This window comes from Pezoporus wallicus, unplaced genomic scaffold, assembly GCF_028554395.1.
Source record: "Pezoporus wallicus isolate ANWC-B61680 ecotype Strahan unplaced genomic scaffold, APGP_CSIRO_Pwel_v1 scaffold_3294, whole genome shotgun sequence".
NCBI classification, from domain to species: domain Eukaryota; kingdom Metazoa; phylum Chordata; class Aves; order Psittaciformes; family Psittacidae; genus Pezoporus; species Pezoporus wallicus.
This window is the reverse complement of record NW_026635478.1, coordinates 11,769,102-11,777,437: the sequence shown is the minus strand read 5'-3', so window position 1 is coordinate 11,777,437 and position 8,336 is coordinate 11,769,102.

Here is an 8,336-nt window from a genome sequence, read left to right as displayed (position 1 = left end):
GTACTGGGTAGGAGAAAAGAACAAAGAGCCAAGCAAATAGGCCGAAGGAGGAACAAAGCTATCTCCTTTAGGGAGCACAGCGTTGTCTCATCATGAGCTCACAAAAATACAGCCTTGAAGTAGACACCTAGTTTTTAGACAGTCAAAGTTAAGTGAAACAAATCCTACCTTAAAAAACTATGCAAGACACTCATGAGAGATCAGACTTCCCATGAACATCAAGTGAATAAAAGCCAAAACAAGACAATATATCATTTGAGAAATATGACAGCATACCTCTCATTTCTTTAACAGTCCATATTCTACTAATCCACCATCAGCAACTTGCAACAGCCAAAGTAATCAAATTAAAAAAATACAGAGGTGAAAAAATATCAAAGATAACCATGAAAACCTTTATTATAGGAAGTTCCATAATCTGGATACTGCTCAGATATTGCTGAAGAGAATCCAGTGAAAATAAACACTTAATACCTTTAAGAAATTTTGAAGAACATCTGTATGACTTCTGTAATACAGAAGACATAAATCTTATTCAAACTATCATTTTCTCCACAACACTGTTCAAAGTACACATTCTGATAATAATTAAGCGTACATTATTTAAGTGTCCTTCCCTACACATGGCACGCAGCATTAATCACCCTTTCAATTTCTCTTACACTAAGAGATACAGTTAATTATTAGGAGAAAAGCAACAAACAAGGTTGTATCTTAGCTCAGGGTTAGGATTTTTCCTTTAGCCACATACACTATTAAGTCAAACTGACAGCTGTTACTGAAGAAGCTGAAATGTTACAGGGGAGCAACACCTGGTAAATCTAGCTGTACTCAAGAACAGCTACTCTACATATGTCATGCATGTTTTCCGCTGTTTTTTCCTGACAAGGGACCTTCAAACACATGAGAAAGCTTTGCTCGCTAGAATCTTAGTTGGGCCTACAGATGACTGCTTGATACAAACTGTTCTATAGTCTACAACCAAAAAGCTCTTCTGAAAAATCACTTCCCCTTCATATTGTGTTAAAAAGAGAGATGCTCAGACACAGCAGAGGTCTCCTGTTAGCATACGTATTCTATACCTCCTGGATATATGATTATATGTATCTTATGGTATGTGGGCAAAGAGCATGTGAGAGGCCACAAGAGCTGTATGTCACCATGACATTTTTATCATTGATTTTCCTATGACTTACGGACGTAGGAGCATGGTCAGAGGAAAAAGTGCAGAAAAATAATCATTCTCCTCAAACTGCACACGGCTGAACGTAGCTGGTGGAAAAGAAAGCACACAAATGTAAACATTTGGAAGCCTGGCAGCGAGCGGGCGCTTCCTACCCCTGACCTTGCGCCTGGAGATCCCCAAACCCACCACCCCACGGCCAGCCAACAGAGGCGGCAGCACGCCGTTACCACCACACGGAACACAAGACAAAGACGATCGCTCCCTGCGATCTCTCTACCTATCTCTACAGCCTTCTACTCTGCAGCTAACGGTCGAGAAGACGAGAGAGCGAGCAAGGGCCGGAGCAAGGGCTGGAGGGCCTCCCAGCCCGTAGGCCACGAAATGAAGCCCCAGTCAGGCCGGCCAAAGCCCGCGCACCCCTCTCAACCTCCCCTCACGCCGCAGCCCGCCCAGTCCACAGCAGCGGCCGCCACCACACCGAACAGTTTAAAAATGGCCCCTCTCCTCCCGCCGGGCCCTCCGCCTACCAGGGTCTCGCGGGGCGCGGAGCATCATGGGAGGCGGCGGAGGGCGGGGCAGTGTTGCTGGGGAAACGGCACCAGCGGGCTGGCCCCGCCCCGAGGGCGCCGACGGTGGCTGCGGCGTTGTGGTGAGGAGGGGTGCTGGTGGGCCGGTGTACCGGAACAACACCCTTCTGCTCAGCGTGGGGTGTCTGTTTAAAGTGCCGGGCTTGTTCCGCTGTGTATAGCGGCTTCAAGCGTCTGCACCCAAGTGGTGTGCTGGTCCTTGCAGTTCCGCTTCAGAAGGAGGGGAAAAGGCCGGACCTGCAGCTCACAGCAATTCATGGTAATAGGTATCTGGGGTAAAAAAAAGTATGCATTATGGTGTATTCAGCGGTACTAAATCGCTGTTGTCCAGTGGCCAATACCGAGGTGAGCACTCAGGCTTACGTAGCCAAGTATAAACAGAAACACATTCCAGGCTTTCCTGGCAGTGTTTGCTGTTTTCTGACAGAAATCAGCTGGTGGGAGCAGTTAGGATGCCGTAAACGTTATCTTCTCGTAGATGTCTTCAATTTCTCCTTAAAGTCTCTGGCTAAAGTGGGAGATTGATCCAGATGAGTACTGACACTCCTAATAAAATTAACAATCCTTTAATAAGGACTCCCTTCCAACCCAAACTACCCTCTGATTCTATGATTAAAATTGTCTTCAAGTAGTATATTAGAAGGTGGGTATTACTGATGACACACACATCCTCAAGGAAAATGAGAAAAGAATCCAAGTGTTAAGTCTGACCAGTAGTTTTATCAAGGTCTGGAGATGACAATTGCCGTTGGCTCCTCTAGAGGTGGCTGTAAGCTCAGTTAATAAGAAGGGGTCTAAAACATACTACAGTCATTTCCACAGCTACAATGAATGATGGGGCTTTAGTATTCACTGAAGTCTGACTGTGCAGACTGATGTTGCTATACAGTTATACAGGCATGATGTGCTTGCGGTCTATGTATTTACAATACTGGAAGTGAAATAACAGTATTCAGTCTATACCAATGTACACCTATACTAAAGTAGGTAACATTACAATAACCTAAAAGCTCGCCTTCCAAGATGAACTAAAATTTAATTTTGATGCAAAATGGATTTGATGGAAAGAAAAAAAAAAGCTGTAGTTCTACATGGCTTTACAACGAAAAACTTCTTTTAAAAGAATGATGAAGCTGCATGCCTGATTCTTGGTTCTGTATAGAATTTGCTTAGTTCGGTATCAATCTTAATTCTGCATCAAATTTGCTCATTTTAAAATATTTTTTTTCCACTATCAGCTGTAACAATATTAATGGTAACTAAGGTCAAACAGAAGTCTTCCTCCCTTTTACAGCTTCATTAACAGGAATGGTAGCATGGCCCAGACTCTTTGCTTCTATTAGTGTCTATTCACATCAGGGTTATACAGCTATAAGAGATTGGAAAACTATTGATATCCATGAGAAACATGACATCAGGAATCTAGGTCACTCAGCATGAGCTGTGGGGGAGACATAGCAAAAGATTGCAAAATTTAAAATTATTTAACTAAAATCGGCAGGGTTGGCTGTCTCTTGCCGGCTGATTTGGTGAATAAGAGTGCAGTTTCTATGTGATCATTTCCAGTGTGTAATCTTATTCTAAAAGGATGACTCAAGATGGTGGAAATCATGTTGCTTTATTTTTGCCTCCATGTTTTTCACATTGATCCAAAAAGGGTACTTGTTTCTCTCCGAGGCCCACTGAGTCAGGTAATTCCAGTTAATCACCTGGTAGCTCACAGTTTTTAAGTACAGGTGGTAATGATGCTGCTCTTGGTCACAGAGACAGTCTCCCTCCATGTCTCACAGCAATGTGAGAAGCAGTGCTAAAAACCTGCTCCTATCTCTGCTTGCTTTAAAAATAGAGCTGCTGTAGTGACTCAGATAGACTTGACCTGGGAATCTTGTAGAGTACGGAGAGAGAGAAAAAGCAAGAAAGATGGAGTCCGATGGCATGAGGAGGAGAGGGCTGGAGGAAGAAGGAATTTAAAGCAGGCATGTGGGGCTTACGGACACAGCAGAGAGATGAGGGTCAAGCAAGAGGGAGAAATAGCTGGAAAATTAAGACTATAAATATTACAGGACAGCTGGGGAGAGAGTAGAGAGGTAAATATGATGTAAAGTTATCCTGTTGAGGAGAGAGGGGAAATACATATTGGGGTTGGTTTGCTTGCTTTTTGTTTATGTCAGTCTTAATCTTCTAATTAAGTCAGTACCTAAAGGAAGCAGGTATAGTACCTTTATAATATGTTAGATTTTTACAACAGTGGCAAATTCCTCTTTTTGAAACATCTCCTACAACAGAGAGTTTTTTTCTAGAAATAGAAATATGTGCAGCTATAGATGTCAGTAGTTTACTTTACAGAAAGTGAAGTCTCTTTAAGGTGCACTGTTTCAATTCACTGTGGGGCTTAAGTAAAAGTAGATAAATCCTCAAGCTCCTATAGCCCAGTGGCATATCTTTAGAGAAGGGTTTTGCTGTTATGCACACTTGCTGTTGGTCATACCTGTAGTTTAATCCCTGCTTAGTTTATGTCACCTCGACCTGAATCCAATGTAGCAGGATAGAGGCCATGAAGGGAATTAGTGTTGGGAATACAAGCTCTGTTCAGCCTCTGGGTCAGCAGAGCCTTAAAGCATCCAAATAATTTGATTGTTCAATACAATTGCAGCAGAGGTGTCTGTGACCAAGTAGTGTGTTCTTTGTGGTGGAGAGTTAAAACCATATATTGCTATGTGTGGATTGCTTGAGAAAAATAGTCATCTTTGCCATTACAAAATCAGAAGATGAAATTGCTTTTAAGTGCCATAGTGTTGTGATAAGGGTCTTCGCTGGTTAAACTCGGAGGAGGTTTCAGCATTGAGCTCAGTAGGGCTGGAACGTAATTTGTAACACATAGAACATCAGTAGATATAAAACATGAGGCAGTTCATGAAGCCATTACTCAGGCAATTATGTTATATGGGACTGCTGATCACATAGGTGTTGTGTTCTCTATTTTTCTGTTCAGTGTGTATGTAGAGTATCTTGGGCTTCTAAATACTGATCATCTTTGTCCTTCCACTTCAACCATGTGTCTGTGACTGTGGGGAAAAGTGTTTCCCAGACCAATTTATTAAAATGGTATTCAACAGAAAAATACAGAGGGAATTCACTGGGCTATGAGGAGATTTCATGTTCATGTATATTGTTCTTATGTAACACAGGCATCAGTCTCAACTGTACTTTCATTTCCATTGTATTGACTCTATTGTAGCCACTAACTGTAGGAGTTTTTCCAGCTTTAAACACACAGATGGGTAGGAACATGCACTGACCAAGTGAAGGGATCACAACTACATCAAATGTAAGCTCAGCTCCTAAAGTTTCTGTCAAAAGTGTGTCAATGCTTCTTTCAGCAGCTTAGTGGTGGCCAGCTTCAAAGCTTGGCTTAAGGCAGGGGGGTCCAGCCTCTGCTTTACTTCTGTCTGAATCTGGAAGGCTGCACATGAAAGGTAACACAGCATCAATCTACTGGGTAACTTCACAAAACTAATGAGTTGTCACCTCAGTCCACAGTCCAAACAGGAACTGAGGAGAATACAGCATGGAGATTTCTTCTTTCAATTACATCAACTCTGTGACAGCTGCTGTGGGTGGCAGAACCTGTTCTTTGATTGCTGTCCTCTTCCACAGTAGCACTAGTAGAGCAATGGCACAAGTGCATTCAGGAAGCATGTAAAACCAAGTTTAAACTGCACTGCTCACAGTGTCTGAACCAGCGAGTTCAAAACAGGTTTCAGTGTTGCAAAATGAGTTGCAGGGTAGCAGCAGAGAAGTCTTGGGAGCCTTCATCTAGTTTCTGGCACATTAGTGCAACTTTGGTTCTCAGGTGCACTGGGGGCACTAACACAAAGCATTTTCTGTGTACATTGCTGATAATGGTTATTTGTCTCATCCACTGATTGACAGCACTGAATTGTGACTCCTACTTGGCTATGAGGGACACTTCTCTTGCTGTGCCAAGTGAAACACCACCGTTTACCTCCCTGCCTTTCTATTTTTGTGTGCTAGAACAGTTACCAGGATGTGTTATGTATGCTTCAAAGCCAGAGTTATAAACAACTCTGAGCACAGCTTATGAACAAGATCCATTTTTTCAGATCTGGTCTGCCACTGCAATAGCAGGGGTTATTCAGCCCATGCCAGAAGTGGGCAAAAGTTATTGGCAGCAGGGGGGAACCTGCTGCTTGTGAATTAAGTCAGCCTTAATACAGGCTGAGTTCCAGGCACTCACGTGAAACTCAGCGTAACACAAGCTTGGAAAGTCTGCAGGTGACATGGGGAGCCACTGTGTGCCATTTCTTCGAATAGGTGGAAATAGGAAGTACAACATGAGTGCAAAGCCACATGCTGTCACAGCACTGTTTTTACTCTGTTCTTGATATAAAAATATCATCATTCCCCAGAGCTTCCAGTGCCAGCTGACAAGACCTCTGCTTTGTGAAAAACACACACAAATATTTTGCTTTATGTCAGCTATTGTTAGGTATTAGGCATGTCAGTATTACATTTTTGGCACGTGTGACCAAGATTCCTGACAAGAATGTAAAAATTCAGCTCAAGTTTCTACCTCAGTTTTCCAAAACTAAATTCAAAGCAAGTCCAACCGCTTGGCACAAGAGCATCACGTTTGCACAGCATGTTCACCTCATACCTCATTTGATGTTTGCAGTTTTGCCATGGCATAGCTATAAAAAAAAAAATTCCAGTTACCACTTTTGGTCAAAGCTGCAGAATGCTCAGTTTCATAAGGATTTTAAAGCTGGGGCCTATGCTGAAGTGAACAACTTTGTCACTGTCAGTTGAATAACTTTGTCACCACCAAATTAAAACAAAGGGGGAGTTGAGTGAACAGGCAGTATGTTTAAGAAACAATGCTCATCATCAAATAAATGTAAATATTTTTATTTTAAACAATGTTAATTGCACCTTAGAGGCAGTCATGTCTACACAACAAAATATACAAAAACCTACATTGTCATATTTGCATCTTTCCACAGTGCTGCACAAAATTAAGATGGTATGAGAAACATTGTAGGTCACACACTGAGACAGTACTTTAGTCAATAAAACCAGACAATTTTTGGTACACCTTGATACTACCAGACCCAGGTTCCCTGGGTGAAAAAGGAAAGGTGGCTTTGTGCAAAACTTTCCAACAAAGTACAACTTAACGCTAAGCATACAGCAAATCCACTGTACCAGGCAGTTTGACTAGTCCTCATGCAGTCTTTATATACAGCATCAGCTCAGTTCACTCAGTTTGCCTTTTAAGGGAAAAGAAGCAATTGCATTAACTAAAATGAAACTTTTGTCTTTCACTGCTGTAACGTAAAATTGTCTGATTCTTTATGCTGGATTCTATTCAGCATCAAAGAGACCATTCAAACTTTCTCTGAAAGCAAGCCTTTTATAATCTCTTGCATTTTAAAGGGGTGCAATCTAATTAATGAATGGCCACATTCTGGCATGATGGTAAATGAAAAAATGCAGATAAATATTTCCTTTGTAAAAAAAAAAAGAGAATAAATGTGCCTGATTGCTATTCCTAGATGGACTTTCAGAAGTGATTAAATTCTGTTATCCCAAGTGAAAGTGCTTAATTACCTTAATCTGTGTTTACCTTCTGTTGTACCATTGAATCCAGAAGTAAAATGCATTTGTAAAAAAGTCTGTATTACAGAGGAAAGTGACTTGGTTTCCAAACCTGTTTTCCATACCACCTAAATGAACCACAAGCTTCCCTGGGTTAGGGTGCTGGGTTTGGTGAGTTTTTTTGAAAAAATGATTTGTCTTTTGATTTTAACTTCAAAAAGCACTACCTGTGATTATGCAGTTGACTTTGTATGAAACAGAACCTGAAACTGATTCCTCTTTGAGTAGCAGCTTTCAACTTCAACTATTGGAGTCCATGTTTATGTTACACAGTAGCTACTAGCCATCCTTACCAGTACAAAATTAAAGCTTATGCTTTCACTGGATTTCTCTAGCTTCAACTTGTAGGAGTGGATTGTGTTTCTTTCCTACAGCTAATTGCATTCACCTATTGAATGTCTATTCTCCAGATAATTCCCCAGATAAGCAGTCATGGTTTGTTCAAAGAAAACCATTGGCCTTTAAATATCCTTCATGCAGTGTAGATACAAGAGGAATCAGAGGTGTGTGCACATCTATGGGGATATGATATAACAGGCATCACAGAAACATGGTGGGATGGCAATTGTGATGGGAGTGTTGGAATGGAAGGTTACAGGCTCTTTAGAAAAGGCAGGCCTGGCAGATGGGGATGGGGAATTGCTATTTAGGTTAGGGATAGGCTGGAGAGTATGGAACTCTGTCAGGGGACAGGTGAGCAGTCAATAAAGAGTTTGTGGGTCAGGGTTAAAGGGAGAACAGCAATGGGAGACATTACTGTGGGGATCTGTTACAGACCACCTGATCAAGAGGACTCTGTGGATGAAGCACTCGATAGGCAGAAACAGCCTCACGCTCGCAGGCCCTTGTTCTCATGGGGGACTTCAACCACCCTGATATCTTTT